Raw genomic sequence first — 25,747 nt, 5'->3', positions numbered from 1 at the left:
CATGAAACTTAAGTGATGTTGCTACATGCTGTGGTCTTTGCAAGTGACTCTAGTTTATGAGGGAACATATGATGTTTTTTTTTTTAACCTTCCAAAGCTTGCAAGATCATGACCTTTTGAATTCTATCTCTAGAAGCTCATTTTCATTCTCCTAAGATCAGGAATGGGGGTGTCCTACATGCCTGCATAGATACATGGCAGCCAGGTGGAGAGACAAATCAGCCACCGACTCGCCCCCATTCATCTACTCAAAGCAGTTCTGGTCTCACTTTGTAATGGAAAGGAAAAGTGCAAAAAGGCCTGAGGGAGTTATGTGTATATGTGTCCTTTTGCATGTGAACTAAACTTTAGTTCCACCTCCCCTAAACATCAGTTCTTTTACTCTGAAGCCAATCAAATTCCATTAAATACTATAGAAGCACCTGAATCATTCATGACCAGAAATACATTCATCAGTCCTCTCTTTGTCAGTTTAGTACCAGGCAGAGGATATTGTACATTCTCTGTATAATGCCCAAGAAATAGCAAATCTGACCATCTTCTGAAGAATGGCCCCTCACTGTCCAGTACAATCCTCACAATTACTTTGAAAAACAGTTATAGAATATTACTTATACTATCCAGTTGCTATGTAGGTTGAGAGAAAGAGAAAGAGAGAGGGAGAGAGAGAGAGAGAGAGAGAGAGAGAGAGAGAGAGAGAGAGAGAGATTTAAGAGACAGAGACAAAAAAAAAGAAAAACAGGGAGACAGAATTGAGAACATTTGGGCTCATATACACACATATGTGTGTTATTGTGTATGGCCTATGTATATCTACATGTTTTTATATACACATAAACATGTAAATATATTTAATGTTAAAAATTGCATATGCATGTAATATATCCATATAATCAATCATGTATATTTAAACCAAATACTTGCTGTAAAACATTTCATGTCTGGTGTTCTTACATTGTGAAGACTATCTTCTATGCTTGAAATAATCTCCACCCTCACTTCTGTCTTTTGGAACCCTTAGCTCTCTAAAATGCGAAGTTGATGTGCTCTCAAGAATAACATGTTGTCCTACTTTCATTCCCCAATTATTGATGAATTCATTGAATTATTAAAAAGTTATTAATTTACTTACCAATAACTTTACCTTTATGGTGTATGTATCTTGAACTTCCTGGTTAACATATAATTATGTGTACATATTAATAACTACTATATAAACATAAGTATAAAATAATAGCTAATCCATATATTGAACTTACTATTTGGCAGGCACTGTGCTAAGCACTTTTCTTTCTTTCTTTTTTTGGTTGGACAATTGGGGTTAAGTGACTTGCCCAGGGTCACACAGCTAGTGTTATGTGTCTGAGGCTGGATTTGAATTCAGGTCCTCCTGAATCCAGGGCCAGTGCTCTATCCACTGCGCCACCTCACTTCCCCTAACACTTTTCAATTAATATTTCATTTGATCCTCAAAGCAATTCATAATTAGGCATTATTATTATCTCCATGTTACAGAAGAGAGAACTTAGGTAAAAAAGGGTGAATTGACTTGCTAACGGTATTGGTTTGTCCTTCGTTTTCAAAGAGGACAATGACATCAGGGAGATGATGACATGACTTTCAATTGAATTTGATTTGAGTGAGGGAGTGTCACCAGCCTCATTTTCTCCTCCAGAGTCATCTGGGTCCATTGGCCACATATTGATTAGGACAACTGGAGATGGCCCAGGACGCAGTGGGAAACCTTAGCCTTACTAAGCTAAGGTCTTATCAAGTTTTAACTTTGAGTGAGGCAAGGTGAATAGACCTTTTTTAGGAAGTGAGCCAAGAGATGGCACCTTTAATAAAGAAAAACAAAATCAACCTGGAAGGGTAAGATCCTCAAGATTGTTGGCCAAAAGAGAAACCATTACTATTTACATTCACTCTGAGGGTGTGAGGCCTAATTTGAGCATAGATATTCTTGATTCTAAGTCTAGGGTTCTATCTTAAATATAGTTACCTCCCCAAAAGAATAAGTTCATTGAAGGTAGGAAACGATTCATTTTTTTTGTCCTAATGCAGTGCTTGGTACATTACAGTTAATAATAAATGTTGAACTGTTTATATCTGACTTTATTTATGTGAAATGTAATAATGTTCAGGTAGTTTCTAGGCTGGTCTTGGCAGGTAAATTCCCAAGTATTTTATAATATCTCTAGTTATTTAAATGGGTTTTTTTTCCTATCTCTTGCTGGTGGGATTTGGTGGTAATATATAGAAATTCTGATGATTTGAGTGGATTTCTGTTATTTTATATCCTGCAATTATGTTGAAGTTATTTCACCTAGTTGTGTTTTTTTTTACTCTGCTTTTTTTCCAAGTATATCATCATATCATCTGAAAAGAGTGTAAATTTTATTTCCTCAATGCCTATTCTAATTTCTTTAATTTTGTTTTCTTAGTTATTACTATAGGTAGCAATTCTAGTACATTACTGAATAATAGCGATGAAAATAGGCATCATTGCCTCACCCTGATCTTACTGGGAAAGCTTCTAACCTATCACCTTTACAGATAATACTTGCTGTTGATTTAAAATATAGACTACCAATCATTTTAAGGAGAGCTAGATTCCTTCCTATTCTTTTTTTATAGAACTTTCAGATTTATTCAAAAATACTTTAGAAAGACAGTTATCTTTGTCACTAAAATACTTCAACTCATTCTGAGTGTTTACAATGCAAGTGAGTGAGTGGCAGTAAAGGATATGCTGCTTGGAAAAGGGGTTAAGTGTGCTTGAATTGGTTAATGTGTCTAGAGGAAGGCAAGGATATAAGTGTAGGTGCTGGCAGTTCCACCTACATCCTCCACTGTGAGAAGTATGAGTGAGTGGGTGCACACATGCATGGATGAGAGAGGCATCTCAGAGGATAGGTTCCTTAACGAGACAGGCCCCCTTTAGCTCTTGGCCAGATACAAGACAAAGATAGAAAGTATATAACCATATATGTCTAGAAGAATGGGGATGGAGCAGGGTTGGGTAGAAGTGGGAAAGGAAATAGTGAAGGGGATGAGAAGGTTGTAGAGAGGGTAGATGACAGAGGGGGATGGGAAGTCTACAAGAGAAGAGAAGAGATCTACAGAACCAAAGAGAACATGAACATTGGGCAGGGAGGGGAGGAAAACAGAGAATGGGACTGCAGCAGGGGATGGGGACAAAGAGATCTGGGGACAAAAATCAGGTAGATGACTTTGAGATGCTGATCAGTGACAGTTCCTGGGTTGACCTTTAAAATTCTGACTGACTCTAAGACTATAATTAAATCAAAATTACTTTTTGGCAGCACCCCATGCTAAATCAGCTTCCCATTTTTTCAAGGAGAATTTAAGCTGGGATTCCATCAGCCAAGTGTCTTTTGAGATTTGAGAATCACTGAAGACACAGAGTTCTATACTGAAATGATCCTGGCACAGCAATGACAGCAATATTGGGCAGTAATTCTGACATGTCACATTAATGTGACAGAAAAGAATAAGCAAAGAAGAGCACCTCACTATCCACTGTGCTGTGGGGCTGCAGCCCAGTTCAGCCCCCTCTGGTGGACATCTGAAGTGTCAAAAAGAGCCCCATTTCCTCCTGTTCTCCTGTGTCTAGCTTGAGGGACATAAGTGTTATTCTTCCAATCATTATCAGGAGGTATATCTACTCTTCTGGGTCCAGGTCTGAGGGAGGAAGAAGGAATAAGTCTGGAACTCGATGATATCTCCAGGGGCATAGAAAGAGTGCTGGGCAATGATGATGGATGGCAGGCAATGGGAGAGTGTGAGTATGAATGAGTCTCCTCCACTAGTGGACGTGTGAACCCTGGAGTCCTTGGCTTCTGTATGGCAGTGTTGCTTAGCTGTGACAGAGCACTGAGGTGGTTGAGGCTCTGGTCTCAGAATGCTGGTTGGTCTCTGGAAACGGGCTCCAAGAAGAATCAGTTCTTGAAGGGCATGACAGGCTCTTGTATATCCCTTGTGTATTTGGCATCTCAGTAACCTTCACCCCTGTCACACATAACCAGAATTTGTTGGATACTCTTTGAAGTTCCTGGGGGTCTATGGAGCTCCCCTGCCATTGTGGGCATCAGGACATCAGGGGGAAGGAGCTGTGGCTGGGGAAGGAGCATCTGGGAATTGGGGAGGTATGCAGGAGGGTCATGGATGACAAAGAGGGAAAAAGAGCTGGAATAATTGTACCTGGTTTCCAAAGGCTTTTTCCTCACATTTGAAATTTCAAAACTGTGAGAAGACATGGTGGTGAGAGTGGTTCCTCCCTGTCAAAAACAGCAGCCACTGAGACTGCTTGAAATGTGTCAGAAATTCTCTGCAGTGTACAGCAATCCTTCATCCTCCTTCAGTGAACCTCAGCAAGATGCCGCCTGAGAGGCAGGTACGATGCTTGACCCATGGAGAATGTGTTCCATTTCTACTGCTGGCATCTGTGAGACATCAAAGCCAGGGGCTGAGTGTAGTCTCCCCCCTATAATGCTTGTGGAGCCTGGATGCCCAAGTGGTTCCCATGATATAACCTGCCTCTATGGCCTAGGTTAGCTGGCTTGAGATGTCTGCAGACTGGCCTGGTAAAGAGACTCCAATTCAGAGGTCTTCTGCTCTACATCCTCATTCCAGTGTGGATGCAGGATGGATGGGACCAATGCAGGGATCTTGAGGGAAAGAGCTCCTCTCAGGCCCATGAATCCATGTGCTGTTTTCATGATCGGGATGATAACCAGAGAGCCTAATAATGCCCACTCAATAGTTCAGAAAAATAGAAGTCACTGAGTCATCATCACTGCCTGCCTTCTTTGGCGCAATACCCTTCTCAGGCCTCCTCAGCTAGTGGGATAAGCTTTGCCTGCAGAAAGCAGAAAAAGCATGACCATCCACATTAGCAAAAGAAGTCAAGAGGTTAGGGAAGGACCTTCTTGGGGAACTGGGCTGTAGGTGGGAGGGGAGGGTGAGTCTAAAGACAGTAATGAGTTTGATTTATGGCAGCAAGTAGATGAGGGGGGGAAAGAACTGATTCCAAACTCGGTATCTCTACTTGACTCCAGCTTTGCCTCCTGACTCAACTGAACTTGGAGCAGGACGGACTGTTCACTTGCTGGCTGAGGGAAGAAACCAGCAGTGGTGACAGCAACAGAGGAAGTTGCTGTTGCTGCATGTGATCCTGGAGGCTCAGTGATTTTCAGATACAGATTTGTAACTTCTTATCAACTATGGTTCTGTTGAATGTGCAAGAGCTAGCACCATGATAGGCAATTCTTAGCTTAGAAATTGATTCTTTACAGAGAGCCAAAGGTGCAGCACAGTCTCCTCTCTGCTCACTGAGCAGCACCTCCTCCAACATTGAGTCAGCCTCTCAGGTTGACTTCTCGGAGCAGTCATGCCTCCCCTGATGCTGAAACTCATCCTGTCCATGAAGCAGCTGGGGTGTGGGTTGAACCCTCGAGCCTCCTCTAATTCTTTCACCCTCTTCCTCCAGAGTTCCTGTTCCCGGGCTCTCTAAACCACTTCTTCCTAGAGTTCATCCAGTTCACTTTTAGAGGATGAAGACAACTCCCTCTCTGTGTTCTTGTCCTTCAAGTGGAGGTGCTGATTCTTTGTCCAGTAACTTTTGAATGAGACCAATTCCACCTCCAGGATGCTGCTACTCCTGTGTGACTTTGGGATTTTACCGCATGCACAGACCAACTCAGACGCTATTTTCACATTTGTTTCCCTGGAGGTGTCAGAGCTCTCTGACAGAGTTGCATCCAGACTGACAGGGCTGTTACTGTCCTTTTCACTCCTCTTATAGCCAGATACTATCCTCTGGATTACTAGAGGATGCTGTTCCATAAGGTGAATACAGGTTTGGGTGGGTCTGAGACATTGTGCCTTACCTTTGGCCCATTTCTATGGGGGTCATAGGTGGTTTGTTTAGTTCATTTGAAGTAAACTCTTTAGCAGGGTCCTCAGAGAATAGACTGGGCTAGGTATAGCCACAGTGCTTCCTTTCATCCTTATTCAGAGTCTCACATTTACATCTCCATGTTGTATTTACTGAATAAACTGGATTTAGACTCACTGGTGGTGCTCTCTACTTCTCAGTCCTGATAGTGCTAGGGTAGGCTCTGAGGTGGTTGTTTTTTCACTTTGGTCTCTTTTTACCACAAAAGTAGATCCTTGGTTGATTTGGGAAGTCAGGGATGGTCTATTATAGATTGTATTGCTGACTATTTCTTTCAAAGTCCACTGGGGCTGCTGAGTAGCTTGGGGGCACTCTTGGGGGTTTGCTTCTCCTTCAGTGTTTCTATTCCAATTTTTTTTTAAATTTTATGTTTATTTTGATTTATTAACAATCACTTCCATATGCTTTTGAGTTAAATTTTTTTCTCCCCCTTCCTCCCCCCCACCCTCCCCAAGACGGCACACAATCTGATATAGGCTTTACATTTACATGCCCATTATACATATCCTCACATTACTGAAGTTGTAAGTAAAAATTAAAACCAATAGAAGGAACCATCAGAAAGATGAAACAAAACTCAATAAAAGGTAAAAGCAAATGATGAGCGATTCGACTTCCATATTCTTTCTTTGGATGTGGACAGCATTTTTCCATCCAGGCCTCTGGAATGTCTTAGATACTTGTAATGCTGAGAAATGTTCAGTTTAACAATATTAGTCATTGTATAATGTGGCTGTTATTGTGTACAAAGTCCTCTTGGTTCTGCTCACTTCACTCAGCATCAGACCATATAAGTCTTTCCAGGTTTTTCTAGTCAGCCTGTTCATCATTTCTTACATCACAATAGCGTTCCATTACATTCATATACCACAACTTGCTCAGCCATTCCCCAATTGATGGGCATCCTCTCAATTTCCAATTCTTTGCCACCACAAAAAGAGCTGCTATGAATATTTTTGTACATGTGGGTCCTTTTCCCATTTGTTTGATCTCTTTGGGATATAGCCCTAGAAGTGCTATTGCTGGATCAAAGGGTATGCACATTTTTGTAGCCCTTTGGGCATAGTTCCAAATTGTTCTCCAAAATGGTTGGATCATTTCACAACTCCACCAACAATGTATTAGTGTTCCAATTTTCCCACATCTTCTCCAACATTTATCATTTTCCTGTTTTGTCATGTTGGCCAATCTGATAGGTGTGATGTGGTACCTCAGAGTTGTTTTGATTTGCATTTCTCTAATCAATAATGATTTAGAGCATTTTTTCATATGACTATAGATAGCTTTAATTTCTTCACCTGTGAACTGTCTGTTCATATCCTTTGACCATTTATCAATTGGGGAATGGCTTGTGTTCTTATAAATCTGTCTTAATTCTCTATATATTTTAGAAATGAGGCCTTTATCAGAGAGACTGGTTGTAAAAATTCTTTCCCAATTTTCTACCTTCCTTCTAATCTTAGTTGCATTGGCTTTGTTTGTGCAAAAACTTTTCAATTTAATGTAATCAAAATTATCCATTTTGCTTTTCATAATGTTCTCTATCTCCTGTTTGGTCATGAATTCTTCTGTTCTCCATAGATCTGATAGGTAAACTATTCCTTGTTCTCCCAGTTTACTTATGGTATCAGCCTTTATATCTAAGTCATGAACCCATTTTGACTTTATTTTGGTATATGGTGTGAGATTTGGGTCTATGCCTAGTTTCTGCCATACTCTTTTCCAGTTTTCCCAGCAGTTTTTTTCAAAGAGTGGGTTCTTATCCCAGAAGCTGGGGTCTTTGGGTTTATCAAATAATAGATTACTATAAGTCATTGACTACTGTGTCTTGCATATTAACCTATTCCACTGATCCACCTCCCTATCTTAGCCAGTACCAAGCAGTTTTGATGATTGCTGCTTTATAATACAATTTAAGATCTGGAATTGCTAGGCCACCTTCCCCTGCATTTCTTTTCATTAGTTCCTTTGATATTCTGGACCTTTTGTTTTTCCAAATGAATCTTATTATTTTTTCTAATTCTAAAAAATATTTTGTTGGTAGTTTGATTGGTATGGCACTGAATAAGTAAATTAGCTTAGGTCGAATTCTAATTTTTATTATAGCTCACCTACCCATGAGCAACTGATGTTTTTCCAATTATTTAGATCTGATTTTATTTGTGTGAAAAGTGTTTTGTAATTGTGTTCATAGAGTTCCTGGGTTTGTTTCAGGAGGTAGACTCCTAAATATTTTATAATGTCTACAGTAAGTTTAAATGGGATTTCTCTTTCTATCTCTTGCTGTTGGGCTTTGTTGGTAATATATAGAAATGCTGATGATTTATGTGGGTTTATTTTATAGCCTGCAACTTTGCTAAAGTTGTTATTATTTCAAGTAGTTTTTTACTTGATTCTCTAGGATTCTCTAAGTATATCATCATGTCATCTGCAAAGAGTGATAGCTTTGTTTCTTCTTTGCCTATTCTAATGCCTTCAATTTCTTTTTCTTCTCTTATTGCTAAAGCTAAGGTTTCCAGTACAATATTGAATAACAGTGGTGATAATGGACATCCTTGTTTCACCCCCGATCTTATTGGAAATGCTTCTAGCCTGTCCCCATTACATATAATGCTTGCTGAAGGTTTTAGATAATGCTATTTATTATTTTAAGGAAGACTCCATTATACCTATGCTTTCTAGTGTTTTTATTAGGAATGGGTGTTGTATTTTATCAAAAGCTTTTTCTGCATCTATTGAGATGATCATGTGGTTTCTGTTGGTTTTGTTGTTGATATGCTCAATGATGCTGATAGTTTTCCTAATATTGAACCAACCCTGCATTCCTGGTATGAATCCTACCTGGTCATAGTGTATTATTCTTGTGATAAGTTGCTGCAATCTACTTGCTAGTATTTTGTTTAAAATTTTTGCATCTATATTCATTAGAGAAATTGGTCTATAATTTTCTTTCTCTATTTGGACTCTTCCTGGTTTAGATATCAACACCATATTTGTATCATAAAAAGAATTTGGTAAGACTCCTTCTTCACCTATTTTCCCAAATAGTCTATAGTATTGGAATTAATTGTTCTTTAAATGTTTGATAGAATTGCATGTAAATCCATCTGGCCCTGGAGATTTTTTCCTAGGGAGTTCATCAATGGCTTGTTCAATTTCTTTTTCTGAGATGGGGTTATTTAAGTATTTTACTTCCTCTTCGGTTAATCTGGGCAATTTATATTTTTGTAAATATGTATCCATTTCACTAAGATTGTCAAATTTGTTGGCATATAGTTGGGCAAAATAATTCCTAATTATTGTTTTAATTTCCTCTTCCTTGGTGGTAGCTTCCCCTTTTCATTCTTGATACTAGTAATTTGGTTTTCTTCTTTCTTTTTTTTAATTAAATTAACCAAAGGTTTATCTATTTTATTGTTTTTTCATAAAACCAGCTCTTAGTTTTATTTATTAGTTCAATAGTTTTCTTAATTTCAATTTTATTAATTTTTCCTTTTTTTCAATATTTCTAATTTGGTGTTTAGTTGAGGATTTTTAATTTGTTCTTTTTCTAGTTTTTTTAGTTGTATGCCCAATTCATTAATCTCCTCTTTTTCTATTTTATTTATGTAAGCATTTAGAGATATAAAACTTCCCCTAAGAACTGCTTTCGCTGCATCCCATAGGTTTTTATGTTGTCTCATTATTGTCATTCTCTTGAATGAAATTATTGATTGTTTCTATGATTTGTTGTTTGACCCAATCATTTTTTAGGATTAGATTATTTAGTTTCCAATTATTTTTTAGTCTATCTTTCCATGGCCCTTTATTACATATAATTTTTATTGCATCATGATCTGAAAAGGATGCATTTAATATTTCTGCCTTTCTGCATTGGAGTGATTTTTATGCCCTAGTACATGGTCAATTTTTGTGTATGTGCCATGTACTGAGAGAAAAAAGTATATTCCTTTCTATCCCCATTCAGTTTTCTCCAGAGGTCTATCATACCTAACTTTTCTAATGTTCTATTCACCTCCTTAACTCTTTCTTGTTTATTTTGTGGTTAGACTTATCTAGTGCTGAGAGGGGAGGTTCAGGTCCCCACTAGTATAGTTTTGCTGTCTATTTCTTCCTGTAACTCCCTGAACTTCTCCTGTAAGAATTTGGATGCTATACCATTTGGTGCATATATTTAGTAATGATATTACTTCATTGTCTATGGTGCCTTTTAGCAGGATGTAGTTTCCTTCCTTATCTCTTTTGATTAGATCTATTTTTGCTTTTGCTTTGTCTGAGATCAGGATTGCTACCCCTGCTTTTTTTACTTCAGCTGTGCATAATATATTCTGCTCCAGCCTTTTACCTTTACCCTGTATGTGTCACTCTTTTTCAAATGTGTTTCCTGTAAACAACATATTGTAGGATTATGGTTTTTAATCCATTCTGCAATCCGTTTCTGTTTTATGGGAGAGTTCATCCCATTCACATTCACAGTTATGATTACTATCTGTGTCTTTTTCTCCATCCTTTTCCCCCTATTTATGCTTTTCTTTCTCCTTTTTCCTTTCCCCCTTCACTAGTTTTGCTTTTGACCACGCCTCCTTCAGTCTTCCCCCTTTTATTATCCCTTTCCCTTTTCTTCCCCTTTAGTCTTACTGCTCTTCCCTCCCTTCTTCCCCCTCCCTTCTTTCCCCCCCTTTTCTTTCCCCTTTTCCCTCCTACTGCCTATAGGGCAAGTTAGATTTCTATACCTAACTGATTATTTATGCCCTTCTTGAGCCAAATCTGATGAGAGTAAGGTTCAAACAATGCTCCCCCCCCTTTCCCTCTGCTGTAATAGGATTTTGTGTCTTTTCCTGTAATGTAATTTACCCTTGTCTGCCTCCTCCTTTCTCAGTACATTTTCTAAGATCAGATTGATCCACTTATTTGGATCCATTTAACCCACTTGATTAGATTTTTTTTTCATTACATCAAAGTCAACTAATATCCACCCTCTTTATGTATACTCCTTTAACAAGGTGTAATAACAATACAGTTCTCAAGGGTTGCAAGTTCATATTCCCTTGTAGGGGTTTAAACAGCCCCCCCTGCCTTATTAACAACATATTGTATCCTTCTGTCCCATTTACCTTTTTAAGTCCTTCTTGAGTCCTGTACTTGAAGATCAAATTTTTTGTTGAGCTCTGCTCTTTTTATCAGGAAAGTTTGGTAGTCTCCTATTTCATTGAATATCCACCTCCTCCCAAATGATGCTCATTTTTGCTGGGTAATTGATCCTTGGCTGCATTCCAAGCTCCTTTGCCTTATGTTCATTGCCCTGGTCTTTTAATGTAGAAGCTGCAAGGTCCTGTGTAATCCTGACTGTGGTTCCATGATATTTAAATTCTTTCTTTCTGGCTGCTTGCAGCACCTTCTCTTTCATCTGGTAATTTTGGAATTTTGCTATTATATTTCCTTTTGTCAATTTGGGATCTCTTTCAGGTGATCGGTGGATTCTTTCTATGGTTATTTTCCCTTCTGGTTCTAGGACTTCAGGCAGTTTTCCTTTATGATTTCCTGAAAGATACTGTCCAGGCTCTTTTTTTCATCATGATTTTCAGGTAGTCCAATAATTTTTAAATTGTCTCTCCTGAGTCGATTTTCCAGGTCGGTTGTTTTACTGATGAATTTTATTTTCATCTATTTTTTCATTTTTTGTTTCTGTTTGACTGATTCTTGCTCTCTCATAGAGACATTAGTTTCCATTTGTCCACTTCTAGTTTTTAACAGATTGTTTTCTTCTGTTAGTTTTTGTAATTCCTTCTTCAATTGGCCCATTGTGTTTTTTAGGGACGTGTTTCTTCAGTATACTCTTCTGTTAGTTTTTGTACTTCCTTCTTCAATAGGCCAATTGTGTTTTTCAGGGACTTGTTTTCTTCAGTGTATTTTTTTTCCAATTGGCCAATTGTATTTTTGAAGGTATCTTCTACCTCTCTCATTTGACTATTGCAATCCTTCTTGAGCTCTTCTAAGAAGGCTTTTTGGGCTCCAGACTAGTTCATATTCCCTTTTCTTGTTGCAGATGTGGGTTTATTGACAATGTTGTCCTCTTCAGAATTTCTGTCTTGATCTTCACTCTTGTCATAGTATGAATCTAGGGTACGTTTCTTTTTACTCATGGTGTTTCTTTATTCCCTGGCCTTTAAATAGATTGAGCTCTCCTGCTGGGGACAGAGGGTACTGACCCAAGCTTCTTGTGTTGGGAACCTAGGTCTTTTTCACTGGCTTTATGTGCTGGGACTTCTTATGCTGGCAATTGGAGGCTGTAGGTTTCTGGCACCTTACCTCGTGTTGGACTGGAATCAGCAAGGCTGGAACTTTCAGGCAATTCTAGATTGCCTGCTTTTCCTTTCCTTTAGCTTTCTTCAGCTCCTTTTACCTGGGTGCTGCAGGGTGTTTACCTGCCTGGGGCACCCTGCAGTGTTGTCTCCCTCATTTCTGCTAATGCACTGAGAGATTCCTTTGAGGTAGAGTGCAGAGGTGCCCAGTGGTTTTCTGAGCTGGTTTCCACCAGTTTTCCCCACCTTCACTGAGGCACTTGGATATCCAGGTGTTGGTGTTTGTCCATTCTAACACCTGGGCTTCAGGATTTCTTCACAATTGGAGGCTGCAGGGCTTGGACAGCTCACCTGGTGTTGGGTTGGAATCAGCAAGGCCAGGGATTTAGGAAGCCTTTAGCTTGTTTTCTTCACCTCCTTTCAGATGAATGCCCCTGGGTACTTATCTACCTGGGGCCCCTTGTAGTTCTGCCTCCCTTATTTTTGCTGAGGCACTGGGAGATCCGTTTGCTGGGCTGCTGCACTGCTGCTCCCTGTCTTTCTTCTACTTCAGGTGTTCCAGGGTTTTCTTTTATGGGGTGATATTTTCTGGGTTTTCAGAGGTTGATAGGGGAGAGTGAGAGCGACTACCTTTTCACTCCACCATCTTGGCTCCTGGATGCGGAAAACCTCTATTACAATTTTTTCCACAGTTTTTAACAGCAGTAGTGTTACATGTGTGTTCAAAAGCTTCTTCTACATCTACTAAGATAATCTCCCCTCCCCTTAATAGTATTTTTCCAATTACATGAAAAGATAGCTTTCAACATTTACTTTTATAAGATCTTGAGTTCCAATTTTTTCTCTCTCCCTTCTTCCCGTCCTTCTTTCCTAAGGTGGCAAGCAATTTGATATAAGCTATACTTATACAATCATATTAAATATATTTCCACATTAGTCATGTTGTGAAAGAAAAATCAGAAAAAAAGAAAAAAAATCACTAGAAAGAAGAAAAAAGAGAGAGAAAATAATATGCTTTGATCTACACTCAGACTCCATAGTTCTTTCTTACTTCTTTCTCTGCATGTAGATAACATTAGCCATCGTGAGTCTTTTGGAATTGTCATAGATGATTGTATTGCTGAGAAAAGCTAAATCTATCAAAGTCGATCATTGTGCAATGTTGCTTGTTTCTGTGTACAATATTCTCCTGGTTCTCCTCGTTTCACAAAGCAGCAGTTCATGTAAAACTTTACAAGTTATTTTTTTTCTGAAATTTGCCTGCTTATAATTTCTTATAGCACAATAGTCTTCCATTAAATTCATATACCACCACCTGTTCAGGTATTCACCAATTGATGGGCATCCCTTCAATTTACAGTATTTTGCATTACTATAAATATTTTTTGTACATGTATGTCTTTTCCCCATTTTTATGGTTTCTTTTGGTTACAGAAATAGTACTGGTATTTTTGTATCATAGGGTACACACAGTTTGGTTGTCCTTTTGGCATAGTTCCAAACTACTCTTCAGAGGGTTAGGATCAGTTCACAACTCTGTCAAAAGTGCATTAGTGTCCCAATTTTCCAAATACTCTCATCAACATTTATCATTTTCCTTTTTTTGTGACATTAGCCATCTGATTTCTGTGAGGTGATATTTCAGAGTTGCATTAATTTGCATTCCTTTATTCAAAAGTGATTAAGAGCACTTCTTCATATGCCTATAGATTGCTTTGATTTCTTTGTCTAAAAACTGCCTGTTCATATCTTTGACCATTTATCAATTGGGGAATGGTTTGTACTCTCATAAACTTTACTCAATTTTCTATATATTTAAGAAATGAGGTCTTTAACAGAGACATTTCTTGTAAAGATTCTTTCTTAGCTCTCTGCTTTCCTTCTAATCTTGATTGCATTGGTTTTGTTTGTACAAAAGCTTTTCCATTTAATACGATCAATATTATTAATTCTACATTTTGTAATGTTTTCTATCTGTTGTTTGGTCATGAATTCTTTCTCTCCCCATAGATCTGACAGGTAGACTATTCCTTGCTCTTCTAATTTAATTACTTCATTTTCTGGGGAGGCTTTGGAAAGATGCAGTTTCTTTCCTTATCTCTTTTAATTAGGTCTATTTTTGTTGTTACTTTGTCTAAGATCAGGATTGCTAGGCCCAGTTATTTTCTTTACTTCAGATGAAGAATAATAGATGCTGTTCTAGCCCCTTACCTTTTACTCTGTGTATGACTGTCTCTGCTTCAAATATGTTTCTTGTAAGCAACATATTGCAGGATTCTGGCTTTTGATCTACTCTTCTATGCACTTCTATTTTATGGGAAAGTTCACCTCATGCATAATCACAGTTATAATTACCATCTGTGTATTTTCCATCATCCCATTCTTCTTCCTATTTGTCCTCTCTCTCCTTTCTCCCTTTCCCACCTCACCAGTGTTTTTTTTTTCTTTCTATCACTTCCCTGATCTGGCCTCTGTTATGACACCCCCTCCTTTACTTAATCTCCCCTGCAACTTCCCTGTCAGGTAAGATACATTTAATACATTTTTATATTTAACTGTCTGTGTATGTTATTCCCTCTTTGAGCCAATACTGATGAGAGAAAGGTTCAAGTAATGCCCATTGCCATCCACTCCTCTTTTCCTCCACTGTCTTTCTTGCCTCTTCGTGTGAGATAATTGACCCCATTCTACTCCTCCCTTTCTGCTTCACTCAGTGTACTCCTCTGTCATCTCTTAATTTTTATGTCATTCCCTCAAATTCACTGTATACCTGCATCCTCTCTGTTTGCATATTCCTTTTATTTGTACTGTTAGGGATGCAATTTTTAAGAGTTACAAGTATCATCTTCCTGTGTATGGACGTAAAGAGTTTAGCTCAATTGAATCCCTTATGTTTTCTTTTCCCTTTTTATTTTTATTTTTTCTCTTCTCTTGGGTTTTAATATTTCTCTTGGGGAGAAATTTTTGGTTTCTTTCTAGTTTTCTCCTTATAAAAGCTTTAAATCCCTCTAATTCATTGAATGACCATTTTCCCCCCTTGATGTATTATTCTTAATTTTATCTGGCAATTAATTCTTGGTTATAGTCCTAGCTTCTTTGCCGTCTGGAATATCATGTTCCTTTACCTCTGATTCTTTAAGGTTGCAGTTGTCAGGCCCTGTGTAACCCTGATTGTGGCTCCCTGATATATGATTTTTCTTTTCTTTTTGGCCACTTGTAGCATTTTTTGCTTGACCTAATAGTTCAGAAATTTGTCTATAATGTTCCTTGGGGTTTTTATTTTAGGATGTCTTTCCTGATCATCAATGCATTCCTTCAGTGTCTATTTTGCCATCTGGTTCCAGGACATCAGGGCAATTTTCCTTGATAATTTCTTGAAATATGCTGTCCAGGTCCTCCTTTTCATTGTGGCTTGCAGATAGTCCATTGATTCTTATATTGTCCCTCCTGAACCTATTTTCCAGGTCAGTTGTTTTTTCCCATAATGTATTTTACATTATCTTCCATTTATTCCTTCTTTTGAATTTGTTTGATTGATTCATGATGTCTCATAGAGTCATTACCTTCCACTTGCTCAATTCTAACTTTTAAGATACTATTTTCTTTAATTAGCTTTTATACTTTCTTTTCCATTTGGCCAATTCTACATTTTAAGCAGTTTTCTAGGCTGTTGAATCTCTTTTTTTCATAATTCCTCTTGTATCATTGTCAGTTCTTTTACCAATGTTTCTTCTAGATATCTTATATGATTATTAAGCTCCTAAGTACAATAACTAACTGAGGAAAACAACTCTTTAACAGGTGGAATTGGACAAGTGAAAGCTAATGACTATATGAGACATCAAGAATAATCAAACAAATTCAAAAGAATGAAAAAAATGTAAAAATATAAAATACCTTATTGGAAAAACAACAGACCTGGGAATAGGTCCAGGAAAGACAATATCAGAATCACTGGACTACCTTAAAGCCATAATCAAAAGGAGAACCTGGACAGCATCTTTCAACAAATTATCAAGGAAAATTCCCTTGATAAACTTGAAACAGAGGGCAAAATAGGCAATGAAAGAATCTACTAATCACCTCAGCAATGACATCCCTAAATAAAATTTCCAAGGAACATGATAACCAAATTTTGGAACTATCAAGTCAAGGAAAAAATACTGCCCATAGCCAGAAAAAAAAAATATATATATATAGGGTGCCACAATAAGGATTATACAGGACTTTGCAGCTACAATGTTAAAGGACTGAAGGGCATGGAACATGATATTCAAGAAGACAAAGGAGTTATAACTACAATCAAGAATCACATACCCAGCAAAATTAATCATAATACTTCAAAGGGGAAAAAATTATTATTTCATGAAATAGAAGCACTTCAAGATTTCAGAAGAAGACCATGATTGAATAAAAAAAGTTGATCTCCAATATCAAAGAACCAAGAAAAAAATAAAAAAAATAAAAAGGGAAAAGAAAACATAAGGGATTCAATGGAGCTGAACTGTTTACATCACTGCATGGGGAGATGATACTCATAATTCTTAAAAAAATTATACCACCAATAATATAGCTATAATGAATATACACATACAAAGAGTATGGGCACAAGTCGAATTTGAGGGAATAGCATAAAAAAAAAACCTAATGAGAAAGTGGAGTACACTGGGCACAGAAAGAAGGGAGAGGTGGAATGGGGTAAATTATTTCACATGAAGAGGCATGAAAACTCTTTTACAGTGGAGGGAAAGATGGGAGGGTGGGCAATGGGCATTGCTTGAACCTTACTCTCATCAGTGTTGGCTCAAAGAGGAAATAATATACACAATCAACTGAATATATAAATCTATCTTACTGGGCAGAGGAAGATTATATAAAGGAATGGGGGCAGGGAGAGACTGACAGAAGGGGATTCAGATCCCCGTAAGTGGTAGATAGAAGTAAAACACTGTTGAGGGGGGAAATGGTGAAGGGAGAGCAACAACAAACAGAAGGAAAAAATATGATGGAGGGAAATGCACAGTTAGTGATCATAACTGTGACTATGAATGGGATGAACTCTCACATAATATGGAAGCAGGTAGCAGATTGGATTGAAAACTAGAATCCTACAATATGCTGTTTATGAGAAACACACTTTAAGCAAAGACACACAAGGAGAAAAGAAAAGGGGATGGAGTAGAATCTATTATGCTTCAGCTGAAGAAAAAAAAAAGAGGTAGCAATGATGATCTCAGAGGAAACAAAATCATATATATATATATGTATATATATATGTGTGTGTGTGTGTGTGTGTGTCTGTGTGTGTGTGTGTACTATGTGTAATAAATAAATAAATAAATATAATATATATATATATATATATATATATATATATATATATATATATATATATACCCAATTTAAAGAGATTAAGAAGGAAACTACATCTTGCTAAAAGATACCACAGATAATGAAGTAATACCAATACTAAACACATAGGCCCCAGGTGGTTTAGCATCCAAATTCTTTTTTTTTTATTAATTTTATTTTTTTTGGCTAGGCAATGTGGTTAAGTCACTTGCCCAGGGTCACACAGCTAGTAAGTGTTATGTGTCTGAGGACAGATTTGAAATCAGGTCCTCCTGACAGTGTTTTATCCACTGTGCCACCTAGCTGCCCCCAGCATCCAAGTTCTTAAAGGAGAATTTAAGTAATTTACAGGTTCATGACCAAATAAGAGACAGCACAACAAAATGTAAAATAGATATTTTTGATTATATTGAATTAAAAAGCTTATGCTTAAACAAAAACAATAAACCAAATTACAAGGAAAGCAGAAAGCTAGGAAACAATCTTTACAGTGTGTCTCTAAGAAAGACATAATTTTCACACATATAGAGAAATGAATCACATTTATAAGAATGCAAGCCATTCCCCAAGTGACAAATGGTCAAAGGATATGAACAGGGAGTTGTCAGATGAATAAATCAAAATTATCTATAGACATATGTAGAAGTGTTCTTCATCACTTTTGATTAGAGAAATGTAAATTAAAATAACTCTGAGGTACCACCTCACACCTATCATATTGGCCAATATGACAACAACTAAAGGAAACGATAAATGTTGGAAATGATAGAGGAAAATTGGGACACCAATGCACTGTTGGTGGAGTTGTTAACTGATCCAACTGTTCTGGAGAGCAATTTGGAACTAGGATCAAAGGGCACACAAACAGTGCATACCCTTAGATAAAACAATACCACTACTAGGTCCTTCTCCCAAAGAAATAAAAAAAAAGGGACCTACATGTGCAAATATATTTATAGAAGTCCTTTTTTTGGTGGCAAAATATTGGAAATTGAGGGGATGCCAATTAATTGGGCAATGGCTATACAAGCTGCGGTATATGAATGTAATGGAATGTAAGGAATAATGAACAGGCAAATTTCAGAAAAAAAACTGGAAAGACTTGTAGAAATTGATGCAAAGTGAAATGAGTAGAACCAGGTAAACATTATACATAGTTTCAGCAGTGTTGTTTCATGGTCAACTATGAATGACTCAGCTTTTCTCAGCAACATAATGATCTAAGACAAGCACAAAGGACTCATGAGGGAAAATGCTATTCACATGCAGTTAAAGAAGTGATCCACTTTGAATGCAGATCATACAATATGTTTTCACTTACTTCATCCTTTTTTATGTTTTCTTTTTCCTCTTGATCTGTGTCTTCTTTTACAACTGTGACAAATATGGGAATATGTTCTGATTTCACATATATAAGTTATATTAAATTTCCTACCATTTTAGGAAGAAGGGAGGAGAGGAAGAGAGGGGGAAAAAATTTGTAGCTCAAAATCTTGTAAAAGTGAATGGTAAAATTTGTCTTGAAATATAATTGAGGAAACAAAGAAAGAAGAAACAAAAAGAAATGACGGCCAGGATGCTCTCAGAAAAACATAGAAAGAGCTCTTTGGTCTGATGTAAATAAAATAAGCTGAACCAGGAGAAAATTTTACACAGTACTAGAAAATTTTGTATGATGATCTAAATAATTCTTTAGGACTTATGATGAAAGATGCTGTCCATCTCCAGAAAAAAGACCTGGTGGAGCCTGAATGCAGATCAAAGATACTTTTTCTTTACTTTCTTTAGCTTTTTGTTTTTGTTTTTGTTTTGTTTTCTTTCACATAATTACTTACATGGAAATGTGTCTTGCATAACTACACATGTACAACCAATGTCAAATTTCTTGCCTTCTCAATGGGGTGATGATGTAGGGAGAAAATTTGAAATTCAAAATCTGAAAACAATAATGCTAAAATTGTTTTTACACACATTTCAGGAAAATAAAATGTCATATAAGATTAAAAAAGCAGACAACAAAATAGTTACATTCTATTATGTATTCTATTTCCTCTTTTAATCTGGGGAATTCATATTTTATGAATGTTCATCCATCACACTTGATTGTCAGGTTTATTGACATGTAATTGGTCAAGATAGTTCCTAATATTTGTTTTAATTTTTCTCTTCATTGTTAAATTTATCTTTTTCACTTTTGATACTGTTAATTTGGCTTTGTGTTTTGTAAATCAAATTAGCAGTCATATGTCCATTTATTCCATAAAAAGTTCTTCACTTTATTTATTATTATAATGGTTTTCTTATTTTTAATTTTGTTAACATCTTTCATTTTCAGGATTTCCAATTTGGTGTGTATTTGGGATTTTGCTTTTTTTAATTTTGCAGTTTTTAGTGGCATTGCAAATTCATTGATCTGTTCTTTCCCCATTTTATTGATCTGAATATTTACAGATATCAGTTTTCCCCTATGTGCTCCTTTGATAGAATACCATAAAGTTTGGTATATTGTCTCATTGTTATCAGTCTCTTTAATGAAATTATATATTGTTTCTATGATTTTTTATTTTACATACATATTCCCTAGGTATTCTTTTGTTTGCAACAAAATTTCAATCTATGCTTCCCCAGCTTTTCAGTAATCTAATTTTTATTGCATTATGATCAGGAAAGATGCATTTAACATTTCTGCTTTTCTGCCTCTGGTTGGGAGGTTTTTATGCCATAATATATTTTCAATTTTTGTGTAGGTGCCAAATGCCACTAAGAAAAAAACATATTTCTTTCTTTTTCCCATTCATTCCCCCCCCAGAGGTCTATCATATTTAACTTCTATAAAATTCTATTCATCTCTTTAACTTCTTTATTTTTTTTATTACAGTTATCTTGTTCTGATAGGAGAACATGGAGGTCCCCCACTAGTATAGTTTTCTTGTCTATTTCTCCCTGTAAATAATTCAACTTTTCCTCTAAGAATTTGCATGCTATGCCACTTAGTGCACATAAGTTTATTATTATTATTGTCTATGGTACCTTTTAACAGGATATAGTTTCTTTTCTTATCTTTTTTAATTAGGTCCATTTTTGCTTTTGCTTTGTTTGAAAACATGATTTCTAGACCTGTCTTTTTTTTAAACTTCAACTGAAGCATAATAGATTCTTCTCCAGGCCCTTATCTTTAATGTGTGTTGAATGTAATCAAAATATAAATGTAAAGGTGCATTCATACTCCCTAAACATACATGCACACATGCATTCACATGTGGATATACTCACTTCAAAAATTCTAGCTTTATCAATTATGTAATAAAGTAACTAATGACTTGGTAATGGTTAATCACATTTGGTTATCATTAGCTCTTATGTTGATTTAAAAACTTTAACTGTCATGGAACATATTTAATTCAAAAGAAATATTTAAATATTTTGCCTTTAAAGATTTAAAATATTGAATAAAACTCATTGTGTTTCACTAGGAATTAATTCATGGCTTTATTCCTTAAAAGCAGCTATGATGCATGATGTATACATTACCATCTTTCTAGCATTCAAAATGTCTTGTTGTATAGGATTTTAAATCTTTTTTTTGTTTGTGTATGGAAAATGCACAATATTTCTGATTACCTATCTTTATTTCATTATCATTACTCATCATCCTAGGTTGCATTTTCTTTTAACTACCATATTCTGCTATAATTTCCAAATGTTACTATTTCTGATTTATCCATGATGAAAATGAGATTGAGACCTTAAGTGCTTTTTTCCAAAACTACATTGATAGTAAGAGTGGAGGAACTACAATTCATTGTCATAGGCTCATAGAACTAAATACATATGAGAATCTATATAGCCCATAGCCTTGGACTTATAGATGATGAAACAGAGATGGAAGTGAATGAAATTACTTTCCTGAATTTACCCTGCTTGTAAGCAAACTATAATCTCCTAATTTTGAGGTAATTTACAACTCTAAATCCAATGATCCCAGGCCATATTTCAACAGCACTACCCTGCCTGATCTTAGATGCATTACATTTGTCTTACAAGCATAAGTGCTGGAAATTTGCTATCTAAAATAAAATGCTTTGGTTATTTCAAGTTTAAATTAAAACTGGAAACAACATAATGTCATGGGAAGTTCACTATATTTTGAATTAGAGAACTTGTGATTGAATTCCTGATATGTCTCTTATTGTTTATATGACTATGGGTAAGGGACTTTAGCTTCCACATCTATAAAATAAGGAGTTTTGACTAGATCTCCTCTAAGACACCTCCCAGCTCTAAATCTATGACCCCTTAAATATTAATAAATGACTGTATCTTTCTCAGATAAAAAGAGAAAGTGAGAATTCAACTTAGTATTTTTCACTACTAAAGAAAAGCTTATAATGATAGAATGCACTTTAAGCTTTTTGAGATACATAGTAGAGACAGAGAAAAAGCAATGCTTGCTTTAAAACGGGGTAAATTTTTCTAAGCATCTGTAGCAATGTGGTATATAGCTGAAGTACAGAGGGAGTATTCATATTAGGTGGTGGTGGGAATTATTTAGTAAGGTAGTTTGGGGCTAGATTATGAATAACAGTGAATTCTGGGGGAAGGAGATTGGGATTTGTACCCTAAAGAATAAGGAGGTTTTTGAGCAGGTAAATGGCATACTAAAAGTGAATTATAAAAATCTGAAGGTACTGTGTAAGTAAGAATTGGGTTAACAGATTGCAGGTATGGAAAGCAGTTAAGAGCCTGGTCTATAGTGGTGGCAAATGGAATAGTAATAAAAAGGAAGAGAAGTAAAATTAGTTTCAAAAGGAAGAGTCAACAGACCATGACAACTAAATATAGGAGTTTAAAGACAAAGAAGAGCAAAAGATTCCTCTGGTTCTGAACTTCTGTAAGTAGGGGAATGGTGTTAGTTAGTGGAAAAAGGAAATTAGGTATAAGAAAAGTTGTTTTATGCATTTCAAAAATGCCTATTCATTACAATTTTATGAAATAGAACATTAGTATCATATGTATCTTTTCCAAACTTTGATAATCCTCATCTTCATTTCTTTGGAGATTATTGTGGTTCATAACTTATAGCTGTACAATAAGAGAGGAAGAAACCTTTTTTTTTGTTTGTTTGTTTATTTGTTGTTAATGGGTTTTTCTTTCAGATGGAAGCTTGGATGTGTTTGAACTTTTAAATGCCCCAAACACAGTAAAAGAAACATATGATGCATTGGTCCAACCCCAATTTTTTTTTTTAAGTGGGTGATTCACACAGAGAGGGTGAGGGATAACAATGTGTAGAGTGTGTACTCCATTGCTATTCTTTTAGGTGGGAGTGGATGGATTTTGCTCTACATTTTTGGAGAAGTACAGGGAGTTCAGAAATCTATCTAAGTAAAGAGAATTAGAACTTTTTTTTAAAAAAAAGGAAAATCTTAAAGAATCCTGGTACCTTTCCTTCCCCATTAAGCTCTTCCACAGAAGCAGTGGCAGCTTCTTATTTTTTTTTTTCAGCCAAAGACAAGGTTTATTAAAGATCTACCATATTGGCCAGACTCTTAAGGAATCTGAACATTTGTGAGCTATTGGCTAGGTTCTTAAGGCATCTGAAGCCCTTAATGGAGACAAGATGGATATTACATACAGAAAGACTGTAGGAGGGATCTAGGAAGGATCTTGATGGGACTGACTGGAAGGTTGAGAATGTGGTCTAGATGAGATCAAGGGTGGGAAGTAGGCAGGGGCCATCTGGAGGTAATAGACAATGGAGGGTTGAGGTAGGTTAAGTGTAACAGAGAGTTGGGAGATGGGGCATAGGTGATAATGAAAGGCCAGTTGATAGTACTCTAGCCTCAGGGGAACACCAGAGATTTCCTTGATCAATTGGGAGAATTCAAGGAGAATCCAGTAGAAAATTGGGACCCAAATTCTTTTTGGGGTAAGGGGCAAAGGTCTTAGCTTGGGCCCATACCCTATTTTCCCCCCTTAAACAAATAGGAACCAAATTCTTTTGGGGTAAGGGGCAAGTATCTTGGCTTCTGAAACTGCTTCCTACTGGCAAGGGGGCATAGAGTTGTCCCTGCCTCTCTAAGTCCCTTTCAAGTGGTCAGACTTCATGTCCAATGGGCTAGAAAAATTTGGATTCAGTCAGAAGTTGGTAGACTGAGCAATTATCTGGAAGCTGATGACTAGTTCCTTGGAGGAGACAAACCTGTCAAGGAGATTAAGCAAACAAGGACCAAATAGCCACAAAAGGAGTATAGAAAAGAATTTCCCTGGAGGGAATTACAGACGACTAAGGCAAGATAAAAATATAGAAAGAAAAGAACATGTATGATTTCATCTCTTTTTATCCACCTGTCCTATGGAGGAGGCTGGGGTCTTTCCAAATAGTAGCTTGACGTCTTCCAAGGATTCACAGGTGTATTCCACAGTCTGTGGATGCAAGTTAGACAAGTCTGACAGACTTGTCTGATCCCAGCTTACTGCCAGTGGAATGGCTTTTAAGCAGAATAGCTGTTGCAGCCACTGCCTGGGAGGCATGAAGACCATCCAGCAGCCACTAAGCAAGTGGCTTGAGTTCAGGTCCTAGGGACTGGGTTAGGAGGCCCAAAGCCTATCCTCTCCTTTCATTAACATACAGAGTGAAAGATTTTTCTAGATTGGGGAGAACTAATGCTGAAGTGATGGTCAATTTACTTTTCAATGTCTCAAATGGTTTACATGGTCAGGGCCCCACTCTAGAGGGAGTTAATCAAGGCCTTGGGTAGAGTCACAAAGTGATTTAACAATAAGACCAAAATGAGACATCCAGAGTCCAGGAAATCTAGCCATGCCTATAAAAGTTCAAATTTGTTTCATAGTGACTGGGACTAGGATAGACAGGATTGTCTTTTTCCTCTTTGAGGTTAAGGAGTGAGGGGTGAGTGTTACTTCATGGCCCAACTACGTTACAGTTTGACATGCTATCTGGTCTTTGTGTAAAGATACCTTATAGTCTAAAGTGCCCAATAAATTAAGAGCTTCTACGGTAGCAGCCAAAAATATCTTCCCAATGGGGATTCAAATACATTGATGAGGCAGTACTTGAGAATCTCAGAGGTGAACAACAGCTAGAGTGGCATGAGCAGCTCACCAAGGAATTCCCTGATCCCAAATAATTACCTCAACTGTCTCTCAAACTTCCAGAAGATTATAAGGAAGTTTGGTGCACAGAGGGAAAAAGGATATGAGAGGCTTAACTAGAGAAGACTGGCTCCTCAAATTCACCATCAGGTCCCTTCTCAACAAAGGGGCAGGGCAAGAGGAGAGCATAATGAAGGAGTATTCAAACAACAGATCCTCAATAGGGGAGGGAGTACATCTGGAGATATACCTTAGTTTTCCCTTCAATGCCCATGACTGGATAGGTTGAGGTATGGGTAGGGCCAGATTAATTGGTTAAAATATAGAACATAGCCATGATAAAGTGGGTAACCTTACCTTTGGGGTTGTTTTCTGCACAGGGTTTGGTGAGAGAGATGGAGAAAGTGGGAGTGCTGCCAAGTCCCAGGCTCCCCTATCATTCCCAGTCTTGAGAATTTTGGAGTACGAGGTACTGGGGGGCAACTGCACCACTTTTCCAACCTTGGGAACAATAATTCCTCCAATATCCCTCCTGGTCACATCTTGGGCATAGTCCCAGAGGGATTGATCCCAGGGCTATCTCTGGGGGGTGCCCTGAAGGGGTATTTTTTAGATCAGGGGCCTCCTTGTGGCCGTCACTGCCTGAGTTGATGGGCTTCCACTGAAGGGACACCCTGTAGAGGCACTCCTTGGACCAGTGATCCCCCGGTGGCATCAAAAACAGGTTTCTCTACTGCTGGAATTGCCAGAGCACCTTTGGGTCTCTTCCTGGCCATGGCAGCAGCCAAGAATTGAGCGTGTTCTCTGTCTCTAGCCCCATCCCTTCTTTTTCTTTCCTTTGCTGCTACTAAGTCTCTGTTGTTAAAAACTTCAAACGCTTCCTCCAGTAATTGGGCCTGAGGTGCTTGTGGTCACATTGCTGATTTCTGCAGTTTCCTTCTAATATCTGGGGCAGACTGATTAATGAAATCGTGCTTAAGATTGTTACCCCTTCTAC

General features: G+C 37.2%; 1 pseudogene; it reads right to left on the bottom strand.

The window, feature by feature from the left end:
- Positions 1–3,536: 3,536 nt before the first annotated feature.
- Positions 3,537–25,526, bottom strand: LOC110203261 (ubiquitin carboxyl-terminal hydrolase 54 pseudogene; annotated as a pseudogene).
- Between the last annotated feature and the right edge of the window lie 221 nt (positions 25,527–25,747).

The sequence above is a fragment of the Phascolarctos cinereus genome, unplaced genomic scaffold, assembly GCF_003287225.1.
Source record: "Phascolarctos cinereus isolate Bilbo 61053 unplaced genomic scaffold, phaCin_HiC Scaffold_5;HRSCAF=322, whole genome shotgun sequence".
NCBI classification, from domain to species: Eukaryota; Metazoa; Chordata; class Mammalia; order Diprotodontia; family Phascolarctidae; genus Phascolarctos; species Phascolarctos cinereus.
This window is presented reverse-complemented; position numbering and strand designations above follow the sequence as displayed.